General features: G+C 35.2%; 1 protein-coding gene across 4 annotated transcripts in view; it reads left to right on the top strand.

Moving 5' to 3' along the window:
* Positions 1–5,215: 5,215 nt before the first annotated feature.
* The window catches only part of LOC106879842 (uncharacterized), a 25,292-nt gene continuing 14,499 nt past the window's right edge, over positions 5,216–16,008 (top strand). For 2 of the 4 annotated variants that reach the window (XM_089340477.1, XM_089340474.1), the window contains exon 1: positions 5,216–5,470. The gene's annotated coding sequence lies outside the window, so the exon portion shown is untranslated. Of the gene's footprint in view, positions 5,471–13,871; positions 13,938–15,542; positions 15,670–16,008 lie in introns of those variants that run through there. The other 2 variants (XM_089340475.1, XM_089340476.1) reach the window with 2 other exon arrangements.

Here is a 16,008-nt window from a genome sequence, read left to right as displayed (position 1 = left end):
CAGCGAGTTCTTTTTTTTTCTTAAACTCATCAGATGTAAAACTCTGCTGCTGTTCCTCATTAATTTCTCTCCTTTCAACTTTTCCCAGAAGGACGCCGTTCAGAAACATTGGATATTCCACCATGGCAAGTTCACTAATTTTTTTTTTATCAGTTACTATCAGACCAACACCAGCCTCTTTGGAGTATGTTTCTTCCTTATCTAATAATGTTTGTTTTATAACAAACAAACAAGATGAGACAGTTTTGTTTATATATTTATTTGATGCATAACAAAACAGTTCATACAGGAGAGAAACCATTAAACCTTCTTTAAATTATGTTGGTTTTATTCTTGTACTAATACTTTCTAGTCATGTATCCTTTAAGCATTTATACTGGCCATATTTGGCCCAAATATTCTACCTGTTTTAAGTTCAAACTGACCAGATCTGACCTCTCACACCTACCCTACAATATCATTCTAAAAATAAACACATCATCGATATCTCAATGCTGTGAGATAATGCATGATTAATTATAAATATTGTTAATAAACAAGTATTACACTTGGACAGTGATCAGAGTGCTAAAGGGTTAAAATGCTAAATATCCGACAAGCAATTTACCAAAAATCATCTTTTTCTCTTCATTTAATTTTCAGAGGCCAACAACAGTTTTTCTGCTTTATATATTCTTCTGAAATCTGTTGCTTAAATTGAATTAAAATCTCCATGATTGACTTTTGCTAATTTCTTTCTAATCTGTCCTAACAAACGAAGATGATCGATATTTCATTTTATTTTATCTCGAATTAATTTTATTCCAGTTTCCTTAATTAAAAAAGTAATTAATTTGCCTTTTATTTTGTTTATTTATGACAGTTTTTAATTGTTTTTAAAAATATTAAAAATCTTTGATTCTGTATAGATAACCAGGTATATTCTAATGCACTTGAATATTTTCCCCATCTCTTTACACAATTCTTGAAATAATGAACAATAGTCTCATGTGGCTTGCTTCTCGAAAAAGAGTTGCCTGTGCCTGCTTTAACCTAAAAGGCCTACCTTTTCTTTTCTTCTGTCATTTTAAAATAGCAAGCGGGTTCTTTAGGGGGTATGTTCTCCAAATATATTAACATTTGCCCAGTTTTATAAATAATATTGATCTTGATATTTAATAACTCAATCTCAGTTTGTTTTTTTTCTTTGAGGTCTCCAGCAGAAATAAATTTCTTTTGATTCCTCTCTTGATTGATTAAAGATATAATTTGTAAAAAAAAAAACAAAAGGTGGTGCTCCAGCATGGCCGCAGTCAAATGACTGAAACAAGTAAAAGAGTAACAAAGAAAACCAAACAGTTTCAATAAGGCTTTAACTTCAAAACACTTTTTTTTATTATGTGTATATATATATTTACATATATGTAAATAAACCACCCAGATAAACCTGGATCAGTATTTTTCAGTCTTTAGATGTTGTTTTGTTGCTATTAACTTTGCCTCTTATTTATGTATTTATTTAATTAATTATTATTATTATTATTATTATTATTATGGCGGCAGACTGGCAGAATCATTAGCTTGCCAGACAAAATGCTTATCAGCATTTCTTCCAGCTTTAAATTCTGAGTTCAAATTTTGCCATGGTCAACTTTGCCTTTCATCCTTTTTGGGGGTTGATAAAATAAGTACCAGTCAAATATTGGGATCTTTGTAATCAACTAAACCCTTCCCCTCAAATTTCAGGCCTTGTGCCTATATTAGAAAGAAATAATGATAATAATAATCCTTTCTACTATAGGCACAAGGCCTGAAATTTTGGGCGAGGGGACTAGTTGATTACATTGACCCCAGTGTTTCTCTGGTACTTAATTTATTGACCCTGAAAGTTTGAAAGGCAAAATTGACCCCGGTGGAATCTGAACTCAGAACACCACTCACCCAAGAATTTGTCCAATACATTAGCAATTCTACCAGCTTACCAGCTTAATCCCAAAGGATTTAGTTTTTAAAAATTGATTTGTATAACTCATTGTGTATATCTTTTGTCAAATTTATTCAAAATATTCTTTTAAATAATATGCTGATGGAGACAAAAAGACAAAAAAACAACAACAAAACAATCATTTTTCTTACAATGTTGTTGAATCATCATCTGACTTACTTTTCTCGTCTTCAAATTGACATATCAGATTGCTTCTCTGAGATTTGATCTCTTTGACTCTTGGTTTATTAATGTCTAACTCTTGATACTTATAAATTGAAATGTTCATTCATTCTTATGACATTCACAATGTTTTCCCTAAACTGTTCACTTCAGTAAAAAAAAAAAAAAAAGGAAATAATTAAAAGAATGAATAATTGAAAAACAAAATACAAAATATTTCACAAAATAATTTGGAGATTTTGGGGATATCAATTTCCAGAGATTTCTTTCATAAAATCAGAAATAAAAGACAAAAGCAAAAAAAAAAAAAAAAAATGAATAGATAATCAAAATAAATAGATCAGAAAAAAAAAGCCTGAAAAACAATTAAGTTGTTACTTTAATTTTTAATGAGATGATTTGGACTTTTTTTTTTTTTTTTTTGAATAAAAAAAAAATGGTCTTTTTATTTGACAAGATATCTGAAAGCGGACTTTCACTAAAAATTCTTCGAGACAGTCTAATGATTGAAACAAGTAAAAGATAAAAAAAAAAAAAAAAAGAGAGATTTTCAACAGTCATGGGACGTCAAAACAAGGAGGCACAAGAACACATGCACTCATACATGTATATCATCATCATCACCATTTAGTATCCACTTTGCATGCTGGCATGGGTTGGATGGTTTGATAGGAGGTGGCAATTTAGAAGAAGACTGAGCCATGCTCCACTGTCTTTGGCTGGATGCCCTTCCTAATGTCAACCACTTTACAGAGTATACAGGGTGCTTTTTATGTGGGCCCCCAGCAGGGGGTGGAGGGCAGTATTGAAGGAGGTGGTTTTGTGCCAGGTGACGAGGTTAGATTATGATAGAGGGACAGAAACAGGTGTCTTGCTATAGAGGAGATACATGACTATCCTAGTTGGAGAGAGATGATGTGTTGGAGTGTATCCTCAAGGTACAGAGAGATGTAGGTAGGTAGAGAGGATTGGATTGATTGAGTGGGTAGGTAAGTTGGTGAAAGGGGAGTCAGAGGTGAATACAAGTGGAGAGAAGATATGTTTTGGTGGGAGACATTCAGCAGGAACAGGTATGTAATACAACGAACTTATTGCACACAATACTGTGTTGCATGAATAGCACATAGAATAATGCACAGAAAGTGAACGAGTTGTTAAAAGAAAAAAAAAAAGGTTGTGGACATCAGGTGTACTGTTGGCAATTTTCAGGAAGCATGGAAGTTTTGAAGGATGTAGTGTCCTGAATGGCCCAGTGGTTACAGCAGCAGACTCGCGGTCATAGGATCACGGTTTCGATCCCCAGACCGGGCGTTGTGAGTGTTTATTGAGCGAAAACACCTAAAAAGCTCCACGAGGCTCCGGCAGGGGATGGTGGCGAACCCTGCTGTACTCTTCCACCGCAACTTTCTCTCACTCTTACTTCCTGTTTCTATTGTACCTGTAATTCAAAGGGTCAGCCTTGTCACACTGTGTCACGCTGAATATCCCCAAGAACTACGTTAAGGGTACACGTGTCTGTGGAGTGCTCAGCCACTTGTACGTTAATTTCACGAGCAGGCTGTTCCGTTGATCGGATCAACTGGAACCCTCGACGTCGTAAGCGATGGAGTGCCAACAACAACAGTGTCCTGACAGCTAACAACTGATGCAGGTAGTTTATTCCATGCTTCAGCAATTCTGAAGGCGAAAAAAATGTTTTTGAAAGTCTTGGGTGTTGTGTTATTTTTTGATTTTGTAATCATGTCCATGAGTGTTTGTCAAATGGAACTCAAAAAGGTGCCCTAGGTTGTCGTTGGAAAGATGTTGGATAATCTTGTGGGAGTCTACCAAATCAGTTTACTGGATGTGGGAGCTTTATGCAGGTAAGTTCATGAGAATGTGAAAAGAAAGTGTAAGATAGACATGACAAGCTTCCTCCAGTTTATGTCTACCAAATCCATTCACAAGGCTATAGTAAAAGATACTTGCCCAAGATACCACCATGCAGTGGGACTGAACCTGAAACCATCTGCCATACACACACCATTCAGACTTCTGACACCACCAACATGAATACCTTTGACTTTGCCACCTGCCCCTCCACCACCATCACGTAGTGATTCAACAAAAGGAGCTGACAGAATAAGTACGAGGCTTTAAAGAAAGTACTAAACCCTTCATGGCAGTGCTCCAGCATGGCCGCAGTCCAATGATTCAAACAAGTAAAGATATAAAAGGCTGGAAATAAAAGCTTCATCAAAACTCCCTTTCTCAATTTGATACAAGCATAAACTGGATGTCTCTCCTTCACATCTGTCAGACGAATTAGATGTATGTCTATGTATGAATGTGTGTGTGTGTGTATGAGTTTATGTATGTATGAATGTATATGTCAGTATGTGTATGTATGTACGTATCTGTGTAAGTGTCCGTGTGTATGTATGTGTGTGTGTAAATGTAATTATGTATGAGTGTATGTATGTGTGTGTAAATGTGTGTATGTATGTGTGTGTATGTACGTATGAAAGTGTGTGTATGTGCATGTTTGTGTACGAATGTAGCTATGCGTATGTATGTGTTTATGTCTATGTAGTTACACATGTATATGTCTGTATGTACGTACGTATGTGCGCACGCCAGTATCACATATGTACATATGAATGCATGTACGTGCATATGTATGGATGAATGTGTAAGTGCTTGTGTGTATGTATGTGTGTAAGTGCTTGTGTGTGTGTGTGTGTGTGTCTGGGTGCGTGTATGTATTACAAGATGCGCGATACATATATAATGTTAGACTGTGAGAGTTATCCGTTTAGTAACTGGGTCTCTCTCTTCTTGTAACCGTAAGATGGCGTTGTACAACGCAATGTACAAATGTCGATTAAATATTTCGCTTTTCTCTCTCGTTTTTCAAATGACTCGATCGGAATAGAGAGAGAGAGAGAGAGAGAGAGAGAGAGAGAGGAAAGAAAGACAGGCTGAGAGAGAAGACAGAGAGAGAGAGAGAGGAAAGAAAGACAGGCTGAGAGAGAAGACAGAGAGAGAGAGAGAGGAAAGAAAGACAGGCTGAGAGAGAAGACAGAGAGAGACAATCGGAGTTTCTCAAGTAAATATTAACGACATAAGTAACACACATGAAACTATATCTCTCTATGAGTTCATTAGATTTCGTGGATTTTGGTTCTAGAGACATAATTTCTGTTCCATGAAAGACAGAACACATTTTGGTAAAACTTAGGTCAACTGGCCGCAGTTTTATTGCCTATAAATACTGGATTAATTTTTATTATATATTGATTGCTCAATCTTTTAATATCTGAATCGTCAATTTTTCGCGGAAAGGTAAATATTCCCCAATTAATGTTTAATTATTTTATGTTTGTTGTACTTATTATCTTAATATGACTTTTTTTTTTCTTTCGTCAGATTTCTTTTAAACGTTCACTCAAACTTTATATTAACATTTTCTGACAGTTTATTCCCCCCCCCCCTTCTTCTATAAATAACAAATACCAACATTGTCCATCTAATTATTATGATTAAACGAGGGTGTGAGAATGTCCGTGCAATGCTCGATCTCTTAGAAATAACAGTCAAATTTCCCCCAAGTCTACTCTGCCCCACCTTTAAAAATGGAAGGATAATGTAGTTCCAGATATGCAAAAAAGATGGAATGGTCACGGCTGGGACGTCTTTAATCATGGGTCTGCTTGATGAGGGTTCATCTGTATTTAAACAACTACAACGACAAACTAACAAGGAAACTTGTACGTGGTCTGCTCGATCTGCTAAAAACAGCAGCCAACTCGCACCCTAACAATTTTTTTAAAGAAACTATGCACCGGATAATATAACTCGAAATATAGTCTCAAAAAAAGGTGGGATGGTCATGGATTGAACGCCTTTAGCCGTAGGTCTGCTCAATCAGTGTTCACCTAGGGCAAAGCAACAACAAGGGAGCTTCTACGTGGTATGTTCAATCTGCTAGAAATAGCAACCAGATCTCCCTTCAAATCATATCATTTACTCTATCGCCTTTAAAATGGAAGGACACATTAGATAATGTAGTTCGTGCAATACAAATAAATATACACATGACCATAACTAGAATGTCTCGTTCGTCATAAATTCTGCTCGATTAGGTCGCAGGCCATGGGCTAAACAATAACGATCGCTATTAATTTAGTATTAATTAGTTCTGCATAACTATTTATCTTGTTTCTTGTCTATTTTTTAAAAATTGGTCTTCGATGACGCATAATTACATTGGAATTTCATCTCGTTTTGTATGAAGCACTTTTGTTGTACAAAGTGATTTATTCCTGATAATCGATTATAATTGTGTACAATATTAATGTAAATATATATATTATCGAACCAACGAGGGAACCGCCTCTGACATCAATCGCTCGGTCTGCTAGAAATAGCAACCGATTTACCCTCAAATCACATTTAAAATGGTATCTAGTGATTACATTTTATAATGTAGTATTAGCTACACGTTGTTGAGACGGGAAAAAACCCATTAAAATAGGTGGATTCATCATAGATGGAACGCTTTTGGTTGTCTTGATCATAAGACTTGAGTGTGAAACCACAATAACAAACGTTTATTATTGCTAAGCAAGGTACGTTTTGGTTTTTGCAAAAGTACCTCCTCCCTTTCCTACTGCTACTACTACTACTACTACTACTACAGGGTCGATGTAATCAATTATTCCTCTCCCTTCACAATTTTAGGCCTTGTGCCTATAGTAGAAATAATAATAATGACAATTCTTTCTATTAAAGGCACAAGGGCTTGAAATTTTGTTGGGTATAGGGGCTAGTCGATTACATCGACACTCTACAACTCAGCTTGTTCTTATTTTGTTAAGAATCTAATACGCAAGCAGAGTATATGTACTCTTTTATTAGTTAAGCGCTATGGGATGGCCCGAAGCCCCTAGGGATTCGTGCCAAAGTACTTGTCAAACTCGTTACTATTATCATTCCGAACGAGGTCGATTTTACCTTTTATCCTTTCAGGGTCGATGTAAACGACTGCCTCCCCTCTTCAAAATTTCTAGCTTTGTGCCTATAGTAGAAAGGTTTATTATTATTTTTATTATTAATCATAGAAATGTGTTGTTTTTCTAATCATTTTTATCCTTATTTTCCTGCAGAAGTTGCTTACGCAACATAAATACATATCATAAATATTTGATTTAATTTAAAATACTTTGGTTATAATCAGTTTTATTAAACAAAAAAAAAAACACCAGCATTTATTTCTCCAAATATATCTACCTATTACACGGGTCTTACACGTCAGATTACTCATCGCTCGGGCAGTAACATGAGTACTGAGCATTCACGTTAGTAGATCAACCCACGACGAGGAACATGCTCCTAATTAAAGGCATCCTAGCCCATAGCCATCCTGAATTTTTTTCAGGTAGTGTATTGAGGACTACAGTTTTGTTTCGTAAGTTAGTAGAGATCTGAAAGATGTTTGGTTGCTATTACTCATTGATTAAATAATCACGCAGAGAATCCCCCTTGTTGGATTGCCATGTCAATGTGCGTATGTGCATTTCTCTGTCTCGCACTATACATACATCCATAAAACACTATATATATATATATATATATGTTTATTGAGAGCGAGATTTATACAGCTCTTCACAAAGCAATGTGTGTGTATGCATATATTCATGCATAAATATATGCATCTGTGAGTGGGTGTATATATATATATATATATATATATATATATATATATTATATAAAATATATATACACATACACACATAATGAGTCTGTATGGATGCACATATGTAGACGTATATAGGTGTTCACACACACACATGTATGTATATATATATATATGTATGTATATATATATATATATATATATATATATATATATATATATATATGCATGTGAATATAAATGTGCGCGTGTACATATGTATATGACTAGTTTAAGGAGATTTGGTTGCTATTGTCCAGCGGTAGACCCGTCTTAGCTCATTTCACTTTGTTGTTTAACCTTAAGTTAGCTCTAATGGAGCAGGCCTTTGATAAAAAAAAATCCACGTTTGTTTTACCTCTTCTTTCTAGGGTACCTAATATGTACATCATTTTTTAAACGTTGTGATTGAGTTGAGGAAAGAGTTGACTGCCATTTCTAGCAGGTGTGGCGGCTATGTCTAAATGCTTTGTCAACCAGACCTATAATAAAAAAAAAAATGTTCCACCTATGACCATACTGTCTTTTTGTCATACATCGTACATTATCTAACAGTAAAGTATTTTCAAGTGATTTGGCTGCTATTTTTTGCAAGTCGAACGACTTCATAGAACCTCACATAACTGGCAAAGCAGCTTTTATCTCGACAGAATTAACAGTAGAAAATCTGTTTTATCACATGTGCAAAATGAACAACTATTAGAAGTACTTTATCGTGTAAAAGTCACGCCCTAGTATAAAATAGTGTGACTTATACAGGAGTAATCAGTGTGTATGTGTACCGTTTTTATTCGTGTATAAACCGCAGACCTAATTTAGTGTTAAATTTTGGGGCATATCTATACAAGTGTGTCTACACCCCTAACTCGATTTCTTCATAACTTCCAGAAAAATGGTTATTTTTTAATAAAATTTCCTACAAATACCTTTAAGATGGTGTAGATAGCAATTATATCGAAATTTAATGTGAAAAAAAAAAATAATAAATTGGTGGGCTCGCAATACACAAAATGATATTTGAAATTTTGGAAAAATTATGTAATGTGTGTCAGTGTTCGCGCGCGCGCGTCCACCAATTTTTAAGGATTCTTTTTTTTTATTTTCACATTAAATATAATTGTAATGCACATCACCTGAAAGGTATTTGAAGAAAATTTCATTAAAAGTCTAATTTCTTCTGGAACTTAGGAAATAAAGCCCATGATGGAGGCGGGGGGGGGGGGGGGGTCCCGATTTTTCATCAAATAAAACCAAATGGTACGACTTATAAACGAGTAAATATAGTTTGTGTGTGTGTATAATATATATATATAGTATTAACAGATGGATTCAGTATTAAATCTTTATTGGGTACTCAACATTTAAACACACTAATCGACTTACACTGTCCAAATTATTTATTATTATTATTATATAGTTTTTAATTGTGGTGTAGAAGTCCATCCCTAATTAAACCTTGATATAAAAAATTTCCCTTCATAGTTTTAACTTGTTACCATATCTCTGTTGAAATATGCTGTCTTTGTTTCAATTAATATTGAAAATAAGGAATTTATTTAAAGTAATTTTGTCATTATTAAGCTGGTGTTTGAAACAGTAACTAAGAACTTTTGAAGGAAGGTTTTTAGACCACTTTATAACAGGAATTTTGTATCATAGAATGGAGGGCGGTTTCAGGCAGGTTGGCATCAAAAGGGTTAAAATCGAGTGCAAAATAGTGCGTCTTATAAACGAGTACAATAATGTAGTCGCGTTTGGTTAAAATGTGACTTGATCTGAGAACCTTGTGTCGAAACTAAAGTAGTTAATATCGATGAAGAACCAATTTAGCCATAGCAGAAGACACTTGCCCTTCTTAACCTCACAGCCATGAGCCAATATTCTATTTTAAACATTATGAGAGTTTGAAAGCTGAAAACTCTAATTAGTTTAATCACAAACTAAAATTGTTCTTCAGGATTATTCCACTAATTTTTCTTCAATCCTGAATTGTTATTTGGCTGTTGTCGTTTGTCACTACGTCACCCCCTAATAGTAGCCATCCCCTCAAATTCAAAAATGTTTGTAAAATGAAATCAGTCTCCTTATGTTTACTATTTGGTGACGGAGATATCACTAGTTTCTTTCTACACTCTTGTTCTCCATCACATCATTTAATGTGCCCTTCCTTTCCTTGAGAGAGTAGGAAGTAATTTGAGGGGAAGGATCTTGTTAGATTTCTTCCTACCACTTTTTCACCAGATTGGGTGGAGGCTTCCCAACAGGCTAAAATTACATAACTTTAAAGACTTTTTTTATGGTTAATTTCTAGAAAAATGTATGCTTTATTTTTTTCAACAGCATGCAAAACTACATTTTCGAAAATAATATGATGAAAATTTGAAATATGTCAACTAGTTGGAAGAAATTTAACAAGATCCGAGGAGAAATTTGGCTACTATTTCTAATAGGTTTAGCGACAACAAACTTAGAGGCTCCTTCGTTGGATGGCAGATCCGCTAGTAAACAAATAACTATATTTTCCCCACAGCTTTCAAAAATTTCTTTAAAATTTTATTTGTAAGACAGTATGGTATGATTTGAGGCGAGACTCGGTTGCTATCCTTGATGACCCCGTTGTGCTCACCACTCGCGCTACTAATGTTAATTGAAAAATTTTGATTTTTTCCTGTAAATTTCATATAACCACCAATTTATAATTTATTAACGAAAAACATATCCAAATATTCTGTTGTATAACACCGGGATTCATTTCAAATCGTGCAACTGCTGAAGTAAATCTTTATCCAAACAGATGTTAATTCAATTCCATCATTCGAATTTAGGATTAAATCTTGCTTTAATTATTTATTTAACTTTGCCATCGGAATTATTCGAAGGCAGTGCTGTAGCATGACCTTAGCAGTGATAGCGAAAACAAATTAAAGAATATAAGAAATCTTCCAGCGTACTTAAGACTATTAATTATTATGACACACACCTAGAACGAAATAGACGTTCGTTATGAATTGCCACACGTCACACCCTGTCAGTATGTGTTCACGAAACTGCTGGACAAGTTACTCAAAAGTACAGTTATTCTAAGTGGAATTCTGCCTGAATCAGTTTGTTATCAAAGAACCTAGAAGTTCTAACTAATGAATTCGTTTCAGATATTAGCATAGATGATGAAGAGAGGATAATGTGATCATTGCTTCACTGACATTTTCCATCAGACTGTTTGTTTTGTTGGGTGAGCAATTCACACAAAAGATATGAACTATATTTAGTAAGAAGGGATTGCTGAACACTTATATAAGTAATACTGTGTGCTCTGAGGCGGCGACTGCACGTTGCAGAGTTCTGAAAAGTGGGGATTAAACGAAAGATTGATTACATGTGTGTCAAGAGTAATAGAAATGCAGCAATATAAATAGGAAGGCTTTCTACATTGTGAACTCAAATCTCGCCGAGGTCAACATTGTTTTCTTCCTTTCGGGGTCGATAAAATAAACTATCATTCAAGTATTGGGATCAATGGTATGGACTTATCTTCAGCCCTTCAAAATTTCTAGCCTTGTGTCTAAATTGGAGACATTTTATTCGCGTGGTGAACTGGTTGGATAGTCTAGAGCAGGGGTTTTCAAACTTTTTGACTTGCGGACCCCTTTATATTTCAGGCTTTACCTTAGGGACCCCCTTATAAACGCTTATGAAATTTATACATAAATATTTGCTTAAAATAACATATTTTTACATTTATTTATTTAACAGTATTTAACAGATAGGTTTATTGTCAATTAAAAGATTTCGATTAAAAAACATATATAAAATCAAATTGCCCATAAAAAGTATTTGCTGTCCACGGACCCCTTGTCTTGTCCTTGCGGACGCCCTGTGGGCCGCGGACCACAGTTTGAAAACCCCTGGTCTAGAGCATCAGATAAAATGCCTTGCTGTGTATCTTCCGGCTCTTTACCTTCTGAGTTGAAATCCCGTGAAGGTCAACATTGTCTTCCACCCCTTTTGGGTCGATAAAACTTAGTACCTATCGAGAATGGAACTCAATGGTATCAACTAATCCCATTCCCTACAAAACAATTATTTGTGTGTGTATATGGCAAAGCAGTAGAAAAACGACTGTCGTTTCAAAATTTCCCAGTGAGAGCTTCTGCATGAACATATAGTTAAGTGAAGCTTTAGGAGCCCAATAGAATTTTAAAGTAATTGAAATTCCACCTGTAATGAAAAAATTCATTAGTGCTAATGACTTCTTTTTATTACGGGTGTAATTTCCATTAGTCGTTATTTATTTGGGTTAACTACGTAACGTATTAAGTACGTTAGGCGGCACTTAACTATAAATATCAACTTAAGTGTATATCTTATTCCTTTTTGCTTATTAGAAGGACGTTTCAAATTTAATATCCTTTCAGTGTTTATCAAGTTTTTTTATTAAAGCGGTGAGCTGGTAGAATCGCTCGCATGCCGAGTAAAATGCTGAACTGCATCTCCATCCATCTTTACGTTCTGAGTTCAAATTTCGCCGAAGTGGACTTCATTCTTTCGAGGTCAATAAACAGGACTAGTTGAGCATTGGAGTAGATATGGTCAACTTATCCTCGAACTTGCTGACCCTGTACCGAAATTTGAAACAAATATTCTTTCTGCCCCAAATAAAACTAAAACACAAATCAGTTAAAGGAACATTTATTTATAGCAGGAAGACCGTTCAGGGCCACCGGAAGGATTCTTCAGGGCCTCAGTTGAGAACAGCTGGTGTAGGTGATGGCCTGTATGTGGAGGGTTAAGAAAGAAATCTGTGAAGGTGTATCTAAAATAATATAAGACATACTATAGCCGCAGGCATGGTTGCTTGGTAACACGTTTGCCTCCCAACGACATGGCTATCCAGGTTCAGTCCCACTGCATAGTACCTAAGGCAAGTGTCTTCTATAAACTCCTATGTCGGTCAAAGCCTTTGGTGGGTGAAAACGAAACCCGCCGTGTGCGCGCGCGTATGGTTGTGTATTTGTGCTCCCCACCACTGCTTGACAAGTGTTGGTTTGTTTATATCCCTGTAACTTAGCGCTCTAGCAAAAAGAGAACGTTAGAATAAGTAACAGGTTTAAAAACAAAATGACTAAACCCCTCAAGGCAGTGTTTTAGCATGACTTGTTTTGTTTTGTTGATTAAAACGGGTAAAAAAAAAAAAAACCTACTTTTCTGCTGCAATGAAAAGAAAAAATATATATATAGAAGTACGGCAGCCTTTTCTGAGCTTCTGATTTATTAGTTTACGTCTCAAATATTTTCTGTACCAAAAGTGGGGGAAAAAAAAAAATCACGTTTTATAAATTTTAGAACATTTGTGCATAATTCAGCGCATGTTGCCAAAAAACGATGTCCAAGTGGATGAATGCACCTGTCAGCTAGCTGAGCCTCAGGTGAAATTATGTTGGCAAGAGTCTCTACAACTTCCAGCTTCCTTTGTTCTGTATATTGTATTTGCTTCAGTTCAAACATGCCATTCTGTAATCAACACGTGAACGTTAACTGCTTCCCTTTGCTGCTGTACAAAGTTGTTGATTAATGAGCGAAAATTAGGAATGAATTAACTGTTAATGTCAAGAACTACTTGTACAGGAAGTTACTGAACCGGAAATAGGAATAAAGCAGAGTAACGAGAGAGAGAGAGAGTCTGAGAATCTATCCTCTATGGGGAAGGTCAACAATAAAGAAGAGATCAAATAGTGATGTAGCAATTAATGATGGTTGATAAGATGATAAAAATTTGAGGATTAGATGGTGTCACACGAGGTCATTATGGGGATTAACCCTGAGAAGCCTATTACCTTTTACTTGTTCCAGTCATTAGAGTGCTGTCATGCTAGGGAACCGGCTTGAATTTTTAGCTAAATTGACCCCAGTATTTCTTTTTTTTTTTTTATGCCTGGAACTTATTCTATCCCTCTAAATACCTAATAAACAATCCCATGCTTTTATTCACACTCTATACATTCAGGACTCCAAGCCCTGTGGTATTCATGAATTTGTACTTGGAATGTTGCTCTCCAGGATGCAGGTCTTGTGAAGGTATTTTTCAAGAAGGTTATCAGTTGCCCATTCTGCAAGTCTTATTTTTCCATGCCATTGATGTTGTCCAGGGGAAAGTATTGATTGATACAACTTGGTGCTAGTGTTGTCATAGGCAAACTTAGAATGGAACGAACACTGCTATAATACCTCTTACTCTAACCCACTCTCATTTTAATTCTCTCACTCACTCTTTTCTTCTTTGCCTTGTTAAGGCAGCATGACATACACCTCATCCTGCTACACACTTTCATTTTACTTTTACTGTCACACACTCACTCAATCACTTGCCAACTTTCTATTTGTCATTTGATGTTCTCTTACTTTCATGCCTTCTCCCTACCATGACAATAAATAAATACAAATGTGGATTGTACCTTTTCACTCACTCTTTATTGTTTACCTGTGGAGGTAATATGATAAATACTCATCCTTCTGCTCACTTTCATTTTACTTTGACTATCACTCACTTTCTATTTGTCATTTAACATCTTCCTACTCTCACACTATCTTCTTACCATGATAGTAAATAAATGCATACAAATTGTACCTTTTTTTGATAAGTTAAAAATACATATTTTGTATCAATATTTTACTATTATCTTATAAAGTTACCCCAAACAGCTTCTACTAAGTAGCAATTTATAATTTACAAAAAAATTGTTATGTGAATAAAAGACTTAATATCTTTGAAGACACAGCAACTAGTGATTTTCAGTTAGTGTGTTCTCTCATGTATAAACCACATTATTGTCACCACTTTAGCAATCAGATTATTCTACTGTGTCATATACCATACTTACTTATTGCCATTATTTTGAATTAATCACACATCATCTGATAGCTTTGAGATTTCAGTGATGTGCTTGCTTATTTTTGAATGACATTGTCGGGTGTGTGTGAGAGGCCAGATCTGGATCGTTTGGACATAAAACAATGTAGAATATTTGAGCCAGATATGGTCGGTTTAAATACAAAAGAATTATACTTGATTTTAAACTGCAAGAACTGGTGTGCGACTTACACATGGGGCAAAGCTAAAACTATGAAAGGAGAAAATTTTGCACCTAGATTCAACACTAAATTAGAGGTGCGACTTATACACAAGTAAATACGATAGTTTTTGGAGTTTTTTTTCCTTTATTTACTAGCTGTAAACTTTTTACCAAAAAATGCAAAGCATGTTTTCATGTAACTCTTGACCAATACTTCTCATTTCTTTCATAAACTACATACAGCTGTATATTCTGAACACTTGCCAACTTTTTCAATAAATTGTTTTCTTTCTTATTTCCCCACCACCACCACCACCACCACCACCACCCAGCTACCCACACACATACACCTTACACTCCTTTCCGCTATTAATTCTGCATAACTATACTCCAACTAAAGAAAGCCATCTTCTTCAATACCAAATTTGACTCCACTGCTTTCCATAGAACTTAACTCTGATCATTTCTCTCTCTTCCTTCCTTTCTCTCTCTCTCTCTCTCTCTCTCTCACTTTCACCCTCTCTATCTCTTGCCCCCTCCTCTCTCTCTCTCTCTCTCTCTCTCTCTCTCGCTCTCTCTCTTTCTCCTCTTTCTCTGTCTCTCTCTCTCTCTCTCTCTCTCAACATCAACAAATCTACAAACTATGATATCATACTTGTACTTAAAAAGATGTCTTTCCAGATTATTAATATTAATATCTCATACTTTTTGGAGGGAAAGTTTTGAAGGGTGAAACAGTGAGTGAAATTTAGTGTCGGTTATTTATATATTTGTTTATTTATCTAGTTCTTTTATTTTCCATTATCTAGCTCTTCTTTTATTTTGCTGGTGTTAGAGGAGCTCTAAAAGAACTGGGCATGTTTGAAATATAAATTTAAGTTGTCTAATTTTAAATATGATTGTTGTTGTTGTTGTTGTTGTTGTTGTTTAACACTCCCGCCCCCATCCCAGTGAGCTCTGACAAAAGCATTCCAGCTGTTACTATCCTGTTTTTTTAATTTCTTTTAATATCAGTGTATCAGTGATTCTAAGACATCTTTTTTATGTGTGTGTGTATTTGTGTGTATTTGTGTGTA

Source organism: Octopus bimaculoides, chromosome 23, assembly GCF_046866305.1.
Source record: "Octopus bimaculoides isolate indiv1 chromosome 23, ASM4686630v1, whole genome shotgun sequence".
In the NCBI taxonomy this organism is placed as follows: Eukaryota; Metazoa; Mollusca; class Cephalopoda; order Octopoda; family Octopodidae; genus Octopus; species Octopus bimaculoides.
The sequence above is the reverse complement of the archived record's forward strand: the minus strand, read 5'-3'. Positions and strand labels throughout refer to the sequence as shown.